Raw genomic sequence first — 21,811 nt, forward strand, 5'->3', positions numbered from 1 at the left:
AAAAGCTAACTCAAAATATAAAAAAACTATAAAAATATTAAAATATAAAAAACTATTATTTGAAAAAACAAAAATTTGAAATTTCTGAAATAAGTTTAAGTTGAAGCACTAAAATAATTATTGATCAATAAAAACCAAAAGAAAAAATACAAAAATAATAAATAATAAAATAAAAAATAAAAATAAACAGAAATAAACCTTAATAGAAATATTAAAAAAACTAATAATGACAAAAGAACAAAACAAAATTAATAGAAATTAAACTAAAATTAACATGAAAAATGTAAATATAAAAATAATTAATAATTATAATTTTAATAAAACACATAAAAATAGAAATAATTTTTATAAAAAAACTAATGAGAAAATTACATAAAATTACTGATATAAATAATATAATAATGTAATATAAAAATAAAAATTAAAAATATTAATACAAGACTTAAATAACACTGTTAGTAACACTACCCATTTGAATATACTGAAATGAAGAAATAAGCTTAAAAAAACAAGCAATGAAGAATAAAACCCACACAAACACAACGCAGACGTGTTTGAGAGCAACAAACGTCCAGCGCCGCGTGAAGTATTTTGTCACGTTAAACAATCCTGTCCTTTAACAAATAACTTTCCACACATGTGGAAATAATACACTCTCAGGGCAAAGTTCATGCCGCATGAGGTTTCGTCCTAGCATGTATGTTAGTGACTTACCAGAACTAAAGAAAGACTGAATTCATGATCAATCCTTGTGATTTATTAGATCTTATACCGGTTACAGAGCTCTATTTACGCAACATATGTAAGCCGATATATATATATATATATATATACAGCAGTGCAAACATCTCCGCCGGAGCATTAATACAGCGGGCTGGATGTGTTCCAGATGTCCTCAAACAGCACCACATCATAAAAACCTGTAGCTCCAGATCCCATGCTTTAGCCTGAAACCTGGAGGGTTTTATAACCCTAATTACATCCACTTGATGGTGTTGATAACAAAGTCAGCCAATGATATCCTGTAATGGACTGGAGTTTTATTATACATGAGGGACTTTGACTTTTGAAAAATTCCAGCGTTGCTTTTAGACCTAAATATTCCCAAAGTGATGGAGAGCAGTTCATGCAATTCCTGAAAAGAAAACCCTGCTGCAGTTGTACTGTGAGGCAAACATCTTTAACATTTATGCATCTGCCTGAAGTGCATCTATACGAGCATTTCCTAGAGATCAAACCCATGATCTTACGCCACGCACTAACATTTGTGCTACAGGAAAATCTACAAAAATTTGAAAAAGAAGTCTATTCTGCTCACCAGGGCTGTTTTTATTTGATCAAAAATACAGTAAAAATTGTAAAACATAAATAAAAATTGAGCTGTTTTCTATGTGAAAGTGTCATTTATTCCAGTGATCAAAGCTGAATTTTCAGCATCATTACTTTGGTTTGTGTGTCAAGTGTGTGGTCTATATACAACTATGCACCGATTTATTTGGGCTGATATGATATCGATTTTAACCGATACCGATATTTTGTCACTTGCTCTGTTATTTGAAGTTTTGTCATTAAAATTAGGGGACAACCAATATGTGTTTTTCAGGGCTGATGCTGATACCGATTATTACAGATCAAGTAGACCGATAACCGATATTTGGAACCGATATATATGTCGGGTGTGAAAAAGAAAATGAATGTCAAAATGAAGAATAAAAGGGCTCTGTGAGAGTCTAAAACTTTCAGTGCCTTTAGCCTTCTGCGCTGATTGGCCGGACTTGTGACTCCCAACAAATCAAATCAATAGCGTTGCCGATAATCGGTCGACCCCTAATTAAAATAGATTAGTGTTTTGATCATGTTTTAAATGAGCAAAGTACAAAAACAAATGCATTAAGTTATACTAGCTAGTTTATTGCTGCATCTTTAAATAATTTCTATTGAACATGAATTGGATCCATTTAACATTCAAAAGGCCAACATGAATATAACAGAACAAAGACGCATAAATGCATATTGTATATAAATGCATGTAAATGCATATTCTTCACTGTATAAATTGAATATATTAATTCTTATTAAAGTTAAAAAAGTTATTAAGTCAAGAGTAGTGAGTGATTTTGTTTAATTAACATTAAAACGCAGACAGCAGCGCAGAAGGAATATTAGGCTGCTGTCACTTTAAGAGCTGCACGGATCCAATATACTGGCACACAAGCATTTTATTTCCCAGCTGTTTACATTTAATTTAAGACATAATTGACTATATGTACAAGGATACTTGCGAAGATGGCCATTTTTTGTGAGAATCAGAAGAAGTGAAAGAGAACTCAATTCAGTATTTGAGCACTGTCTGAGACGCTGCTTTCTGTGCACGCTACGGATGTGTGCGAAATTCTCACATAGTGAGTAGAATTGAAAATTTTAATTTGCAAGACTTACAACCACATGCAAAAGATAAACTTTAGTGAAGATGTAGTACTGGACCGATCGGGACCGTGACAGTGTTGCAAAGTTGAGTTGTCCCAAGCGTCGTTCGCGATAGCGGTCCTGCTGTAATTTGTACAGATTTAATTTTGTTTTAACAAGTATTTAATTATTTTACCCAGAGAAAAATATTGGATTATACCACAGACATTATTCAGCTCAGTGCCTTCACATAGTTAAAGGGTTAGTTCACCCACAAATGAAAATTCTGTCATTAATTACTCACCCTCATGTCGTTCCACACCTTCATTCATCTTCGGAACACAAATTAAGATATTTTTGATGAAATCAGATGGCTTTAATTAACTTAATTAATTAACTTAATTAACACTTTCATCTATATATACAATAGGGATGCACCACTATGAAAATTTCGCCCGATACCGATAACCGATAATTCTTTATATTTGAAAGCCGATAACCGATATACTGGCCAATAATTCTAAATCCAAATTTTTATATAATTTTTGAGAGCCTGATTACAAAAACAAAAAGTTTTACCCATAAAAGCCATGTCCCAATACACAATTATAATGTTCTCATTCAAATATTATGTAGCCGATATGACAGACTTGTGCTGAACATGTTGCACTTAACTGTATTTTCCTTTTTAAAGTGATTTCAATCATATTTCAAGCAATTTAAAACCATCATGGTGAACAGTGCACATCTGAACTGTCTCAGTTTAAGGAAATAATCCATTATTTATCAGCTATATATCAGCCAAATTTTCTTTTTAGGCAGATAACAATAACGTTAAAAATCGGTCGATACCGATATTGTGGCCAATATATTGTGCATCCCAAATATACAACCCCATAAAATATATATGTCTTTGCTTTGTAAGGTTTATGTGCCTATAGAATCAATATTAAGTGTCGATATCACATATTAAGTGTCCTATAAAACCATCTTAAAATTGACAAAACAAGATGGTGTAGTGTTACTATGTTTTTACGAATGAAGTTGCGTTGAAGTTTTCTCAGTAATTCTATTCTCTAGGCTTTTCTAGAGTGTTCTGAGTAGAGCTTGGAGCAATGAACAAATATGTTGAGACACAGACGAACAACAGATTTGCAACCCCCCCACCCCCCCCCCCCCACCCCCCAAAAAAAGAAGTGTCGATCATAAAAGTTTTTCTTGTCTTAAATGATCCCACCCTGCTTTAAAAAGAGTGCAAGAATGCAATGACTATTTTACACTGAGCTGCAGTAATTTTGGGCCTGCATGTTATTTATTACTATCATTATTTCAGCTCATATTTACTGCAGGAATAAGAACCGGTCGGTATCGGTGTACTTTGACCTTTTAGATTTAAGTTTTCTTTCATAGCCAGGCACCGTCTGTGGTTTCACAGACATTGGTGAAGACGAGTTCTTGTACTCAAACGTTTCATTGCCAACATCTACAGAATCTAGTGTTAAATCTTTGTACATTTAAGAGGCTTAAGAGTCGCACAGCAATAGAAAAGTTGAGCTCCCTAATACCACAGAACTTAAAAAAAACGCTTCCCTGGGGCAATCAGTCTTCAAAACACAGGGAGAACATCATAAAAACACGTTGTGAAAATGGGTAATGTAGATGCTTTGACATGCGCAAATTTAAAACACGCCACCCGGAGCTGCGATTTATCAACAACGTGTCCTCACTTCACAGCCGAGCTGTCTCTGGAAAACGGTTTTCGAAGTAAAAAGGGGGGAAAAAAGTTGATAGGGCTTTTAACAAGGTTTCATCCGTCTGGTGAGGTCCACAAATTAATGACACCAGCGTCAATAAATCAAGAATGCACACCAGCAGAACAACTGTTTGTAGGGCAACACAAACAAAGCAGCGAGACGGCACACATGGTAATATTTAAGACCTCTGATGTACGTCAGTCTAGATATTAATCCTAAAGTGTTGAAATGCTTTCTGTCGGCTGATTACGCCTCTCTAATAAAATGTGTATAATGTTTGGGTGAACCGCTCATTTTCTGCTCTGGCATTGCTTTGCACAGCCACGCGTGCAACTCCACACGAGTATGTGAAACACTCTCATGCTCGGTTATTCTGTTCTTAAATGCATCAGCATGCCATTGACTGACCAATCTTTTCATGTCTGCGTTTGCATGTATGGGAGCGTTCACAATTCTTGAGTGAAAACAGCTAGACTAAGTGCATCCAAATGTGTAAGTGCATTTATTCCTAACATGTTGCTAACGCATTCATTAATCTGATTGGTCAAGTGATTGAAAACCTGCATCGATTAACTGCACTGTCCGTCAAAAACCAAAACTAGTTTTATATTTAAGCATCTGTTAAACACAGTGCTTAGTTTTGATGAAAACGAATCTGCATGTGGCAAATGTGTGCATAGACCAACAATTTAGAAATGAATTGCTGGACACTAGAACTGCATGATTATTTGTTAAAAGATCTTGATCGCGATTCAAATGCACATGCAATCTTATTCCTAAATGGCAGTGATTCAGCTCTATGTCTATTAAAGCTTTGACAAGTCCGATCACAGTGAACATTCTGATCCAGAGAGAGCCGTTGTGATAAATAGATATAAAACAGCTTCACAGTCTTTTCAACCACACAGTATCATTATTTCCATCTTACAATCATTCAGATGATCACAGAAGTCCTGGGATAAAAGTTTATAGTTCAGATATAAACACTGATGTCTACAGTAGAGATCAAAATAGAGTAAATCACCTTCTGAAAGAAACTTGATGCCGTAAATAAAGATTTATCATTACATCGTTACACCAATAGGTGGCGACAAGTGACTGTTAATAAATGTAGTTGTCATTGAATCATTCATTCAAGAGATTCATTCACAAACACTGATTCATCCAGTAATGAAACAAGTGAAGTCTTTACGAGTGAGTCACTGAATCCTTAATTCAAGAGATTTGTTCAAAAACACTGATTCATCCAGTAATGAAACAAGTGAAGTCTTTACGAGTGAGTCATTGAATCATTAATTCAAGAAATTCATTCACAAACACTGATTCATCCAGTAATGAAACAAGTGAAGTCTTTACGAGTGAGTCACTGAATCATTCATTCAAGAGATTTGTTCAAAAACACTGATTCATCCAGTAATGAAACAAGTAAAGTCTTTACGAGTGAGTCATTGAATCATTAATTCAAGAGATTCATTCACAAACACTGATTCATCCATTAATGAAACAAGTGAAGTGTTAATTCAAGAGATTCATTCAAAAACAGATTCATCCAGTAATGAAACAAGTAAAGTCTTTAAGAGTGATTCATTGAATCATTAATTCAAGAGATTCATTCACAAACACTGATTCATCCAGTAATGAAACAAGTGAAGTCTTTACGAGTGAGTCACTGAATCATTAATTCAAGAGATTTGTTCAAAAACACTGATTCATCCAGTAATGAAACAAGTGAAGTCTTTACGAGTGAGTCATTGAATCATTAATTCAAGAAATTCATTCACAAACACTGATTCATCCAGTAATGAAACAAGTGAAGTCTTTACGAGTGAGTCACTGAATCATTAATTCAAGAGATTTGTTCAAAAACACTGATTCATCCAGTAATGAAACAAGTAAAGTCTTTACGAGTGAGTCATTAAATCATTAATTCAAGAGATTCATTCACAAACACTGATTCATCCATCAATGAAACAAGTGAAGTGTTAATTCAAGAGATTCATTCAAAAACAGATTCATCCAGTAATGAAACAAGTAAAGTCTTTACGAGTGATTCATTGAATCATTAATTCAAGAGATTCATTCACAAACACTGATTCATCCAGTAATGAAACAAGTCTTTACGAATGAGTCATTGAATTAATTCAAGAGATTCATTCACAAACACTGATTCATCCAGTAATGAAACAAGTGAAGTCTTTATGAGTGAGTCATTGAATCATTAATTCAAGAGATTCATTCACAAACACTGATTCATCCAGTAATGAAACAAGTGAAGTCTTTATGAGTGAGTCACTGAATCATTAATTCAAGAGATTTGTTCAAAAACACTGATTCATCCAGTAATGAAACAAGTAAAGTCTTTACGAGTGATTCATTGAATCATTAATTCAAGAGATTCATTCACAAACACTGATTCATCCAGTAATGAAACAAGTGAAGTCTTTACGAGTGAGTCACTGAATCATTAATTCAAGAGATTCATTCACAAACACTGATTCATCCAGTAATGAAACAAGTCTTTACGAATGAGTCATTGAATTAATTCAAGAGATTCATTCACAAACACTGATTCATCCAGTAATGAAACAAGTGAAGTCTTTATGAGTGAGTCATTGAATCATTAATTCAAGAGATTCATTTACAAACACTGATTCATCCAGTAATGAAACAAGTCTTTTCGAGTAAGTCATTGAATCATTCATTCAAGAGATTTGTTCAAAAACGCTGATTCATCCAGTAATGAAACAAGTGAAATCTGTATGAGTGAGTCATTGAATCGTTCACTCAAAAAGAAAAAGGTGATTCTCAATTTATCCATTATCTTGCACCTATACTGGACACATATTGCTCAGGGTTAATTACACTCCTATCTTCAATGAAAACTGCATGTGGTTCCCAGAAGCATCCATCAGTCTTGCTGTTCAAATCTTGAAGATCACCCAGCAAAAGAGCGTTTCATAAAGCTAAATCAATTTACAAAAGAGCTATCAAAGATGAAATCAACTCTTTTTTTGTTTCTGAATATGAAATATGCAAACAACTACCAAGATGCATTCCTCTGATGCATCCACAAAGCAATGAAATACTATCAGCACAGAGGAGCAGAGAGCATATGCAGCACAGCGCTGGCAAAACATGTGCTCCATCCCTAGAAAGAGGGAGCAAAGTCGTAAAATGCTGGGAAGCTCTGGGAAATCAGTCAAAAAGAAAGAAGCAATTAAAGGTCCCGCCGTGATCTTGGGTGGGATCCAGCCATACTGGGTCTGGTCTTGTGAAAGCATTGGGAAATCAAGGCCCCATAAATTTCAATAGAAGACACATAGTACAAAACAATAAATATTTTTCACAACAAAGCGTGTCCTGGAGAGTCTGCGAGGGCATATATGCCAAAATTATGCATGGAAGCCAAAATGGCATGGAACTAAGCAGCTTGCACATATTTCTATTCATTTGGGGCTTTTCCAAGATCTGTAGAGATATTTTCCACAACAAGACTTTTACAGTGCAATTTACTGCACAGTATTTTACATTTACATTTACAATGGGGTCACCTTTGGCCTACTTGAGCGTGAGATGAAAAGCACAATATTATTAAGAACAAGGCTCATTTCGGGGGAGTTCTCATATTCTTTCACACTGAACACATGTGGTGAGGTCGAGTTATCTTTGATCAAGAAAAGTTATTAGAATATGAGATATGGTTTTGAAACCTCATGATTTGAATTTGCAATTTTCTGGTAAAAAAATAAATAAATTGTTTGCGCGATTTAAAATGTGATTAAAAACAATCCAGGTTTAATTACTGAATAAAACAAAACAACAATACTATTTAGGAAAAATTTAATAATATTATATTTTATATATAATATTAACAAATATATTTTATATATTTTTTTTTACATTACAACTGTAAAATTACTATGCTTATTATGGCTTAATTTAGGGCCTATGAAATCACTTTTATTTTTCACAAAATTCCGTTTTATTTTATTTTTTCCAAATTCTGTTTTTCATTATTTTTTGGACTCAATTTTAATGGTTAAATTAATTTTTTTGTAAAATTTTAGTAAATAGTAATTTAATCAAAACACATTTCTAATTAATTGAAATCATGAAACTTATACAATTTAACAACAATTTAATAAAAGTTTAACAAAAAATATATTTTTACAGCCCTGTGAAATACATTTTATTTATTTTTTTTTTACCTCAAATTCCGTTTTTTAATTTATTTATTCATTTATTTTTTACCAAATTCTGTGTTTTCTGTTTTAAGTTGTATGGATTCCATTTTAATGGTTTAATTTATTTTTAATTATCTAAAAGCACATCTAAATAACTTAAATTAATTTCTATTAATTTTTTTTTTTTTTTTTTTTCTGTTCAAGAAATTCTATCTTGTGTATTTTAATTTATCTGGCAACCAAATGAAGCCATAAAACATTAATTTAATTCATTTAATTTATCTTTTGATCATATGAACATTTTTTGTCAAACAAAGTGCTGTTAAAATTAAAACATGGAAGAAAAACTGTGATTATTCCTTAAAAAATAAAGTTTTAATAATAATATTAGTATTATTACTACATTGAGACATAGCTAAATTCTAGTTCAAGCTAAACCGCATTTTTATTTTAATGGGTTGCAGCGAAGACCTTTGAGTTTCTGTTTCTTTATTAACCCCCTGGAGTCGTATGGATTACTGTTATGATGGATGGATGAGCCTTTTTTGGCTTCAAAATCTCACCCCCATAATAAAGCTTGGAAGAGCCAGGATATTTTTTAATATAACTCGGATTGTGTTGAAAGAAGAAAGTCATATACACCTAGGATGGCTTGAGGGTGAGTAAATCATGGGAAATCATTTTTGGGTGAACTATCCCTTTAGTATCAATCTCTTTAGGATGCAATTAGCTTATCTTAATTTAACATGAATGATCTAAAAGCAAAGCCCAGATCTTCTGGGAATTCATCATCAGACTTCTCAGATCCTTGTAATTCAAGCATTTTATAATTCGTAACTTATAGCTGGAGAAAGAGCTACTCATCGAAGAGTAGAAATGATGCATGACTGACAGCCGGAAAACATTGTTGACAACCAACAACTGGGTTTTCTCGTTAGGAAGGAGCCCTTAGACGGAGACAGCAAAACAAGATTTTACAGATGAGCTTTTGCTGCGTTTTTCATTTTTTCATTTGTGCAGTTTCAGCGTACATCAGCCCCAGAGCCTTTCAAATGTTGTAAATCGTCCTATAAATACTGTGGTGGATTTTGGCAGACTCCAGCCCAGGAACTTTAAAACAAGTTACACCCCTGAAACCTCTTAATAGATGACTGTCTGACCTTACATAACCCGATATGCACTGCCTCGTTCTGCAGCGCGGGGTGAGTTCAGGTCGTTCTGTGTCAAAATAAAAACGCTGCTTGGTTCCTAGCGTCAGCTCTTTGATATTACGTAATCATCCTTGACTGAGGACAGCTTCACAGCCACTGGTGGAGCAGAAACCCTGTTGCGAGTGCGTCTGAAGAGAAAGGTTGGGGGTTTTGCGTAGCAGATCTGAGCGCAGGAGGATCCTTTGCCAGGACGCTGCCTGAGTAAACAGCATAATAAAGAAAAAGCAACTGCACAAAAGGAAAAAGCCCTGATGGGACTGTAACATGTTTGCAACGCTCTGTCCTAGATTGCACTCTGGCGCCGCAGGGGTTCAGAATCTCACTGAAGTCGTCAGTCGTCACAGGAAGTGCCACGGCAGTCACGACTTTCTCCTTTGAGAAGTAAAGACTACTTACTTGGCAAATGTAAATGTAGTGTTTATGCAAACAAAAGATATGTTTTTCATTTAGCAGATGCTTTTATTTAAAGTGACTTATCGAGCATTCAAGGTACATATTTTGCCATTTCATTTTTTGCGTTTTTTGCTAATCAAGCATCACTATTATTGCGCATACAGCAGTTAATGTCACTGCGATTTGAGCAAACACTCACTGACTTACACTGAAGAAGGAACCCAAACCATATCCACAGATATCACAGAGACTCGAGAGCGCAGGACTCAATACAGGCAGTAAACAACCGCATAGAAACACACACACACACACACACACACACACACACACACACACACACACACACACACACACACACACACACACCTAAACACCATAGCAACTACATAGAAACACACACACACACACACTCACACACACACACCTTAACACCATAGCAACTACATAGAAACACACACACACACTCACACAAATACACCTAAACACCATAGCAACTACATAGAAACACACACACACACTCACACAAATACACCTAAACACCATAGCAACTACATAGAAACACACACACACACTCACACAAATACACCTAAACACCATAGCAACTACATAGAAACACACACACACACACACACCTAAACACCATAGCAACTACAGAGAAACACACACACACACACACACACACACACACACACACACACACACACACACACACCTTAACACCATAGCAACTACATAGAAACACACACACACACACTCACACAAATACACCTAAACACCATAGCAACTACATAGAAACACACACACACACACACACCTAAACACCATAGCAACTACAGAGAAACACACACACACACACACACACACACACACACACACCTATACACCATAGCAACTACATAGAAACACACACACACACTCACACACACACACCTTAACACCATAGCAACTACATAGAAACACACACACACACTCACACAAATACACCTAAACACCATAGCAACTACATAGAAACACACACACACACACACACACACACACACCTAAACACCATAGCAACTACAGAGAAACACACACACACACACACACACACACACACCTTAACACCATAGCAACTACATAGAAACACACACACACACACACACACACACCTTAACACCATAGCAACTGCATAGAAACACACACACCTAAACACCATAGCAATTGCATAGAAACACACACACACACACACACACACACACACACACACACACACACACCTTAAAACCATAGCAACTGCATAAACACACACAAATCACCTTAACACCATAGCAACTGCATAGAAACACACACACACACACACACACACACACACCTTAAAACCATAGCAACTGCATAAACACACACAAATCACCTTAACACCATAGCAACTGCATAGAAACACACACACACACACACACACACACACAAAAACACCTTAACACCATAGCAACTGCTTAGAAAAACACACACACACACACACTCACACAAATACACCTAAACACCATAGCAACTACAGAGAAACACACACACACACCTTAACATCATAGCAACTGCATAGAAACACACACACACACACACACACACACACACACACACCTAAACACCATAGCAACTGCACAGAAACACATACACACACACACACACACACACACACAAACACCTTAACACCGTAGCAACTGCATAGAAACACACACACACACACCTTAAAACCATAGCAACTCAAAAGAAACACACACACACACACACACAAAAATACCTTAACACCATAGCAACTGCACAGAAACACATACCCCCACACACACACACACAAACACCTTAACACCATAGCAACTGCACAGAAACACATACACACACACACACACACACACAAACACCTTAACACCGTAGCAACTGCATAGAAACACACACACACACACCTTAAAACCATAGCAACTGCATAGAAACACACACACACACTCACACAAAAACACCTTAACACCATAGCAACTGCTTAGAAACACACACACACACACACTCACACAAATACACCTAAACACCATAGCAACTACAGAGAAACACACACAACTTAACACCATAGCAACTGCATAGAAACACACACACACACACACCTAAACACCATAGCAACTGCACAGAAACACATACACACACTCACACAAAAACACCTTAACACCGTAGCAACTGCATAGAAACACACACACACACACACACACACACACACACACACACACACACACACACACACACACCTTAACACCATAGCAACTGCAGAGAAACACACACACACACACACACACACACCTAAACACCATAGCAACTGCAGAGAAACACACACACACACACACTCACACAAATACACCTAAACACCATAGCAACTGCAGAGAAACACACACACACACACACACTCACACAAAAACACCGTAACACCATAGCAACTGCTTAGAAACACACACACACACACACTCACACAAATACACCTAAACACCATAGCAACTGCAGAGAAACACACACACACACACACACACACACACACACACACACACACCTTAACACCATAGCAACTGCAGAGAAACACACACACACACACACACACACACCTAAACACCATAGCAACTGCAGAGAAACACACACACACACACACTCACACAAATACACCTAAACACCATAGCAACTGCAGAGAAACACACACACACACACACACACACACCTAAACACCATAGCAACTGCAGAGAAACACACACACACACACACACAGACACACACTCACACACCTAAACACCATAGCAACTGCAGAGAAACACACACACACACACACACACACACACACACACACACACACACACACACACACACACACACACACACACACACACACACACACACCTAAACACCATAGCAACTGCATAGAAATCAATATTTGTAATGGAAATAACCATACTGTTTGTGAAGCTGTTTCATACCTATACATGACAGCGTCTCTCTGTGGCTCAGAACACAGATCTGACTGTTCCACTGTGATTTTCTCAAAGGTTTTATAGACGGGTGAATCTCTGTCATTTAGGAATAAGATTGCGAAGGCGTCTGAATCGAGACTGCCATCTTTTAACGATTAATCGTGCAGCTCTATGATCCAAACTTACACAGCACATAAACTCATTTAGAATAACAGCACAGCAGTAAACTTTCTCAATGTATCACATGTGTAAATGACTGGACAAAATCAGAGAATGATAACAATTATTTCAATTTGTCTGACCAATCTTGACACTTTCTATCCCCCTTTATGTTAGCATGGATACGGGACAGAGTTATTGGATTATCTAAACAAGCTTAAAGTGATACTCAACAGTCATTCTCTGCAAAAGGTGCCATTTGTTTGCTTTGTGTGGCATAGAACTAATATAATTAACAAATATTATTTGATAGATTTTTGTGTGTAACAAAAATAACCTTTATAAAAATAAAAAAGTACTTATTACACAAATGCATTGCTTATTTTTACTTGAAAAACAAACATTAAAAAATGCTGATTAAACCTCTGAGCAAAAAAAAAAAAAAAACGTTCTCTTGAGAATGACCCTCAAACATTGCCACGTTAGATGCCAGTAATAGTTTGTTGAATGTCTATCATTTTCAGCCCGAGGTGCCGTAACACACAATTTTCTGCACCTGTTCATGACAAGATAATAAGATATGATAAAAGACGATCGTCTTTCCGTCAAAGGGCTATTTCGCCATGTAAGAAAGGTGCCTTGGGGTGAGCATTTGATAATGGCCATGTTTTCACTTGGAGATATATGGCTAGATAATATTACACATTCCCAGAGGTTCAAAACTCAGCAGTTTAATGATTTAGAGAGAAGGCACGATGTTATCTGCGACTCTTGAATGAGTTTAAGAGTATGTGTGCATGTTGACAGTGAACCCCGACGCCCCTGGCTGTCCTAGATTGACTCCTGAAACTTTCACCATCCACACTAAAGCAGTTCTGGACTTTGCTTTACATAGATAAACAGAATTGTTTCCCTTCTGTTTAACTCGGGCCACCCGAGGTACAACGTGGCATTTTTTTTTTTTTTTTAAAGCTGTTGTCGTAATGACATGACCCGTGTTACGGTCATGCCAGAAAACCATGACTGTTGCTTCTCGATTAACCCCATGTACTGTAATGCATGACTGTTACGTGCTTATTGATGACTAAATGATTATGCAATCTGCGTTCAACAGATGCATTTAGTATTAAACAAACTGAACAACAATAACAATTCACTTGGGTGTATCCTAGTGCATTCTACTAAAACTTTTATAATTTTAGGGGCCATTCACACAGGACTCATACAAAACACATGGAGCATAACAGAAAAAGAGCAAAACGTAATGGTAGATGCTGTTGAACTACGCTTAACTAAATGTAAACTGTAAACTAAAGACTTAAAGGGACTGTTCACCCTAAAATGAAAACGAAGTCATTTACTCATCCTGGTGTTGTTCTAATGCCGTATGCCCTTCTTTCTTTTTTTGGAACACGAAAGGAGAATTTTTAAAAAATGTCTCGCTCGGCCACATACAGGCAGTGAATAGTAGGGATACACAATATATCGGGTCGACCGATATGTGTTTTTCAGGGCCGATGCCGATACCGATTATTACAGATCATGTAGACCGATAACCGATATTTTGAACCGATATATATGTCTGATTATAAATTAAATGAAATAAAATTAAAATTTTGAAAATGGCCGATACCAATAACCATAAAAATGCTTAATATCGGCACCGATAATCGGGCAGGCCGATAAACGGTCAACTCCTACACCATATCGGTATTAGCCGATATGTGTTAATTTATAAAAGACTGTACCGCTTCTTTCTGAAAACAGTCAAGCTCCTGGAGGTCACGAGTCAAAATTTTAATTTAGATTTATCGGCCAATATATTGGTTATCGGTAGGGTTGGGACAATAAATCAAAGCATCAAGGATCGCAAAATGATTCTGGATCGATTCTGATATTTTCTGTATGTATCGCGATTCTCTCTGCAATCGATTCTGAGTTTAGTTTTCAACAGCAGATGATGCTGCGCGCTTCAGAAACAGCCGCACTCTGCTTGCTTCCAGTTCCTTACACACACCACTTGAACCTTCTATAAAATAATCATTCATAAAGTTTGAAAAGTTTAAAGCGAATTACAAGAGTGTTTGCAGTGGGCTGTTTACATTAATCTCACATCACAAAAGCATTCTGAGGTGCAAGTACATTCTCAGATTCAGCCGAATGCACGAGCGCTCTTCTTCGTGAGCATTTGAGTGTGCAGTTAAAAACTAGCCTAGAGCGCCATCTGCTGTTAAAAACAGCTCAGAATCGCTTCGAGAGAGAATCGTGATGCATTCGGAAAATGTCAGAATCGAGTGATGCATCGATTTATCATCCCAGCCCTAGTTATCGGCTTTCAAATATAAAGAATTATCGGTTATCGGTATCAAAAAATGTCAATGAAGTGACTGATCATTTTTTTGTCCAAAGGCCTTAATATTAATAAAAAACTAAGATATGACATCCAAAGTATGTAAGGTAGTACAACTAGATCTCTTTTATTGAATCCAAAAGGTTATATTTAGCTACATATAAAGGTATTTTAAAGATTTTGAAGTCATTCCGTTTAACCGTCCAAAGGCCAATAAAGCATTTCATTTGTGATTAAAATATCTTGAAATGTAATCCAGAGAGGAATGTACAGATCAACAAGCAAGCTGCTAAGTTTTGGAACAGAGATAGAAACTTGATGTACTTCAAAACATTTCGTAATTTGTGCTGAAACTGTGTCAACACACGTATTTAGCATTAAACGAACCGAACAACAATAACAATTGACTTGGTTGGATCAGAGTGAGATAAGACTGACAGAAGGTCACAAGCAAAACACTCCCTCACATTTACGCAAATATATCAAACATCCCACAACCACATCACTAAAAAAATACAACAAAAACAACAAAAAAAAACAGCATGTCCCTTCAAATTCACATGACGCACGATCATGAATTGCTTAACGTGCATGAGAGCGCGTGTAGGAGGATGGTGGGAGAGCACGTTGTTCATTAAGGCTGACGTTTTGGCGGCATTTCAAGAGGGAACTCCAATGGCATGGTTGGGCTCGATGCCCACAGGGAAACACTATCGCTCACTTTCATCTCACAGCTGTGTGAATCACACATTCACCTTCAGCCACCTCTAAAGCGATAAAGACAAATGCTGCATGGCATAATGCTTATATCTGACCTCCTGATTCTCATTTAAAACCACAGACAATAATGTTTTCTGAAAACATCAGGCAATCAAATGCTACATGATCCTCTCCAGTCCAAAAAGAGCACTTACTGAAAATAAACTTTGTGGCACAACAAACATTATACATCATCATCGCCTACTAGTCATAAGCAATAATGAGGAAGACGGAGGCATGCTGTTATTATAGTTAAAGTGATTTAACAAACAATAAAGTGAGATATTGTGTAACAAGCCAGACACAATATGAAACATTTAGTTTAGGGTCCAGTTCTCACTATTGACTAGTTGCTTATTCGCATGCATATTGGTTGTTTATTAGTACTTAAAAAGCAGATATTAATGCCTTATATTCTGCATGATCATATTCTACATCCTTTACCCAATACCTAAACTTAACAACTACCTTACTATTAATAAACATAAATTAGGAGTTTATTCAAATACAAATATATCTTATGCATCAAATATATCTAATATCTTATTCAAAAGTTATTCAAAAGATCAGAAGCATGACCTTTCCAGTGCAAGACGAGCATTTGTGGCCAAAAAGTATATAATGTTTTTTTTTTTTTTAGAAAATGTCCGATGGTTTCTCTAGATAAGACTCTTATTCCTCGTCTGGGATCATGTAGAGCTCTTTGAAGCTGCACTGAAACTGACACTACTAAAAGTCCACTATATGTTTTCTTCAAAAACCTTCATTTAAACACCTTGGATTACATGGGGGTGAGTAAATTAGAAGGAAATTTGAATTCTGAAGTTAAATAATCCTTTAAAATTTTTAATTGGACATCAGGAAAAATAATAAATTGGTTAATATTTTATGATATGACCCATTTTATAAACAAATGAACTGTGGTTTGGTGTCAGTACAAGACTGAGATGTTCCAAGAACAGAAATTCAAGTCAAAAATATCTGATGGTTCATTTAGCACACAGAAAAATACTTCCAAAAAAATGCATCTTTTCCAAAAATGTATTATTGTACAAGAACATACTATTTTTCTACACTCTTCTACTTCACAATTTCACGTTTATCTCAATGCATGTCTTTGTAGTCGTTTATGAAATTTACTAGTATATGAAAATAGCTTCAAAATAAATCTGCTAGTGTTCTAAAACTCTGTCAGAGATATCAGTATGAAACATTATGCTTCAAATACACAACATCTAAGATACTTAAATGAAACTATTATCTTTAATAGTGTACTAAAACTAACCTTTGTTTAACTAGCTCTAAACGTTTGGTTACTGTACGGAACAGGATATTGCATCCTCTACTTTGCAATTAACCACCAGGAATTTCGCCTTTCCTCTTTCCCAGAAATCCTACTAGAAAAGCACATCACTGAAAATTAGGTCTGCACGTTGTCTTCTTGGTAGCCAACGCTCACAGTGGACCGTGTTAATCGTTCATGGACGTACCCTCAAACGACACCTGTCTCAAAAGGTTTACCGCTCGTCCCGCCAACTAGCCATTCAGAGATCCTCATTCACACCACGACCAGAAGTTTTTCAGGACTGTTTCCTGGGTGTACTAGAGAAGTACACTTCCTTACCAAGAACTAGTTAATCCCGAGCATTACCCTCATTGCTATTTTTAGAGACGTTGAACTGTGTTTGGATTGTCTGCGTTATGTTTAACGGTCTGATTAAGTGTGGGTTGTCAAAACACTTAGAGATCCTTTCGCTGGTTACATAATGAAAGTTTAACTTAGCGAGACATGTAAGGAAAACCCATTGAAATTGTTTAACTTACTGTGCATTTAACACACTCCACAATACCCCATATTCTGGTTTAGGCTCCACTCAAAAATGCTCTTTCCAGGAATAGGGATTTGATAGCATGCCTCTTATTGGCTATGATCTTAAACTGAGCACTGTACAACTTTATTAAGGTTGCTTTACAAGGGCAAGAGAACCGGAATAGCTCCAAGGGGAGAGCAGCCAGACACTGAGGACTGCTCTACATGTACGTGTTCTTCTCTGACAAGCTGGAGAGGAACGTAGGTCATTGTAAACAAAACTTAATGCAAACACTTGTAACCAATCATTGGTGGTGTTTTCTAAAGCTAATGACACTATTACTGTTGATCATAGAGTTGGCGATATGAAAAACATACCAATCGATCTCTCTCTCAAAACAAATCGATCTCCCTCTCAAAATACTGAAATATTTATATATATATATATATATGGGTCATTGACAAATAAGGTTTTTAAAAGTGTAAAAAAAACATAATGTAGATATGATTAATTTTGTAGTTTTATTAAGTGTTATCAATGAGATTATGTGTTTTTTTTATAATCATTTAACACTGCTTTTATAATTTTTTTTTACAAGATGGACAAAATCTGTCACCAAAAAAAGGACCATCACCATCAAGGACAATCAAACATTTTAAGTTTTTAAAATATTTCAACATTTTCCATGTTTTATAGCGGTTGCACCAATGACCTGATGTTTCGGGACATGCGTATGATCAAGTGAAAACATGAATTTATCTAATAGTTAAGAGAGAGTTAGTTACTTTTCTTCATGAGCATGTGGTTCTTTGCAGGTGTCTGAATGATGTCACATGATTTGACCACATGACTTGATCCAAAATGGTCCCTTTATATCGGTTACTCCGAATGACATCAATGAAATTCATTTTTCCGGACATTCTTTCTCATAACAAAGCAACGACTTCTACACATAATTTTAATATAATTTTGCACTATGTTGATATATGATGTTATGAAATCATGCCAGAATATAAAAAATATATACATTTATTACATTTTAAGATATTTTAATCACAAATGAAATTGACGTGACATCACTGTCGACCACTGAGTGGCAAAAGACGGAGTGGCAGCATTGGTTTTCAGTGTGAATGCAGCGAAAAACACAAAACAGATCCAAAACGGGAAAGAGCTTTGTGATTGACTGTACAAACAGCTTTGACACAAAATCTGAGGTATATTTTTACAGACTGCTGAAAGCTACAGAAAAAGAAGCAAATGGATCACTGCAATTCACAGAAACAGCTGGACTCCAGCAGAGAAACATGTTTTGCAGTTATCATTTTGTGTCAAAATGTTGGATCTTGAGGTAAAATCATACCGTATATATTGTATTGTAATATATTGTGATGACAACTGATAAATTAAATATTTACCATCTTATATTCTGCATAATTGGATGTTTTTAAATAAACACTGACAAAAACTATACAAGTTTTAGGGCTTACTTGGATTTAAACCTACCTATATTGTAGTTATATAAAATATTCACAGGCAGATTTGCTTTATGTATTTCCCCGGCGTTGAAATCAGGCACATATAAATGTCAGGAAACACGACTCCTGAATGCATGTCAATATCTATGGATTAGGTTTCTTTGACATGTTATAAGGAACACTTTCAAGTCCAACTTTTAGTGTAATCATTTGTTCTAATCGCATTTTCACAGTTTCCCCTATTAAATCCAGTCATGCAGCAGCTCTTTTGCCACTCAGTCCAGCTGAGGGAGCGCGCCGGCGGGAAAGTGACGTCGATGCATACCCTCTATAATACAAGTGCACCATCTTTGGCTGATTAACTGATAAAATGAATGATAATTCGTTATGAAAATAATCACCAAACTAATTTCATTATTGATTAATCGAGTCTTTGAGGCGTAGATGGAGAAACTCCATCAGTGACTCCACACATCTGTTAAAAACGCATTTCTGTGAGAAAAACACACACACACACACACACACACACACACACACACACACACACACACACACACACACACACACACACACACACACACACACACACACACACACACACACACACTCTTGAAAAAGTGCATAAAACTAATGAGGGGAAAACACAACCTAAATTGTCAAAAAAAAGAAGAAAAAAAGAAAGAAGAGAACTTAATATCAAACACTTCAAAAAGACTAATAAGCTGTTTCATGTCGGTTGCGTCACGGTGCTTGTGTGCCTCCTGTTTAAAGCGAATGAGAGATATTTTTCCCAGCGAACAACTTATATTTGATGATTAGATCCTCCTGTAAATGTCAAACATTCATGTAAAATATTTCCATTTTGCTTAAAGACTCGTCCTAACTCAAGAGAGCCAACGGGAAACTTCTCTGTGACTGAGCACACGGGAGCCGCAGCGCCTGCGCGTCAAACTGACGGCACGCAACACCCCGCTTGATAATGTTTATTTTATTTATTTCTTGCTTATTCAACTTTTTAAAATGACACTATTTAATCTTACATGCAACTCAAACCCGCTGTTTTTTTATTTATTGATTTACACTGTCCTGCTGTAAAACTATGGACAAATAAATTGTTTTATAATGTAACATTTTTAACCTCTATTGTGCACCTAATGTATAACATAGCTTCGAACATTGTGTGAGAACATATGAAAAAATACAGAAAATAAAAAGTGACTTTTTGGTCTTTTTGATCTATTGAAGATCAAGATAAATCTAGTAAGGGTTAAAGTAATAAGTAAGTGTTCCCAATCTCAGCAGAGCAAGAAACATGAGTGAGTTTATGTCCTCCATTCATACGACTGTGGAGGAAAAATCATCCACTCAGGGGAAAAACAGCTGGAGCGACTGTCAGTTTGCATCTGTCGCTCAACATGTGTGATTGGTTTTTAGCGAACGATGTGTGCAGTGATTCCAGCTGCTCGCCTCTTTGAAAATGAGAACCATTCATTAAACATACCATCTCACCAGGTGCTACTTAGCGGAGGCTTGTATGGGCCTCCATATTGAAGCCGTCACACCTGCCTGTACGGCCCACAATTTCCCGCTCCGAACTCCAACCGTGACCCCGTCTGACCCTCCTATTGCCGTCTGCTCTGGGCTCCAGCCAAAGTGGCTGCTTTTAGATTAAAAGGCTGTTTCCCATCACCCCTTCCCCTCGCGTTCCCGACAGAGACCCACAGAGAGCCGAACCGCCTGGAGTCCTCATGCCGTCCTGATTTCCTCCCGCTCTCTGACTGAATGAGTGTATGAATCAACCGCTGATTCATTAAAGCTTTGATGAGTGATACCTTTTATCCAGAATTGCCCAATGGTCTGTGAGAACAATGAACCTCTGCACTAAAATGGAATTTTTGTCTTGTTTTCCAATACAAATATCTAAACATTTTGAAATCAAGATACAAGCAAAATGGCATTAGATATTAAATCTTGTTTTTTCTCATTTTGATAAAATTTTCATTTTCTGAAAATGTAAAAAAAATCTTACAATATGTAAGATTTTTGCAGTAAAATATAAAAAACTACGGAGCCCCGGACATGACACGCAGGAAAAAAATAGTAGGCTAAATCTTGCGCACGATTTACTAATTCATTCCCTCGATTTATAAATCATGCACAAAAAAGTAAATCGAGGGAACAAAATAGTAAATCGAGGGAACAAAATAGTAAATCATGCGCACAAAATAGTAAATCGAGGGAAAAAAAATAGTAAATCGTGCGCATGAATTAGTAAATCGAGGGAATGAAATAGTAAACCGAGGGAACAAAATAGTAATTTGAGGGAGCGAAATAGTA

General features: G+C 36.2%; 1 protein-coding gene across 6 annotated transcripts in view; it reads right to left on the bottom strand.

Moving 5' to 3' along the window:
• LOC137019268 (uncharacterized) overlaps window positions 1–21,811 on the bottom strand; it is a 98,762-nt gene that overhangs the window by 42,567 nt on the left and 34,384 nt on the right. For 2 of the 6 annotated variants that reach the window (XM_067384547.1, XM_067384543.1), the window contains exon 1: window positions 12,924–13,098. The exons of 2 other annotated variants lie outside the window; for them this stretch is intronic. The gene's annotated coding sequence lies outside the window, so the exon portion shown is untranslated. Of the gene's footprint in view, window positions 1–9,504; window positions 10,226–12,923; window positions 13,099–20,983; window positions 21,052–21,811 lie in introns of those variants that run through there. 2 more of the 6 variants (XM_067384545.1, XM_067384541.1) reach the window with 2 other exon arrangements.

Source organism: Chanodichthys erythropterus, chromosome 4 (assembly GCF_024489055.1).
Source record: "Chanodichthys erythropterus isolate Z2021 chromosome 4, ASM2448905v1, whole genome shotgun sequence".
Classification (NCBI taxonomy): domain Eukaryota; kingdom Metazoa; phylum Chordata; class Actinopteri; order Cypriniformes; family Xenocyprididae; genus Chanodichthys; species Chanodichthys erythropterus.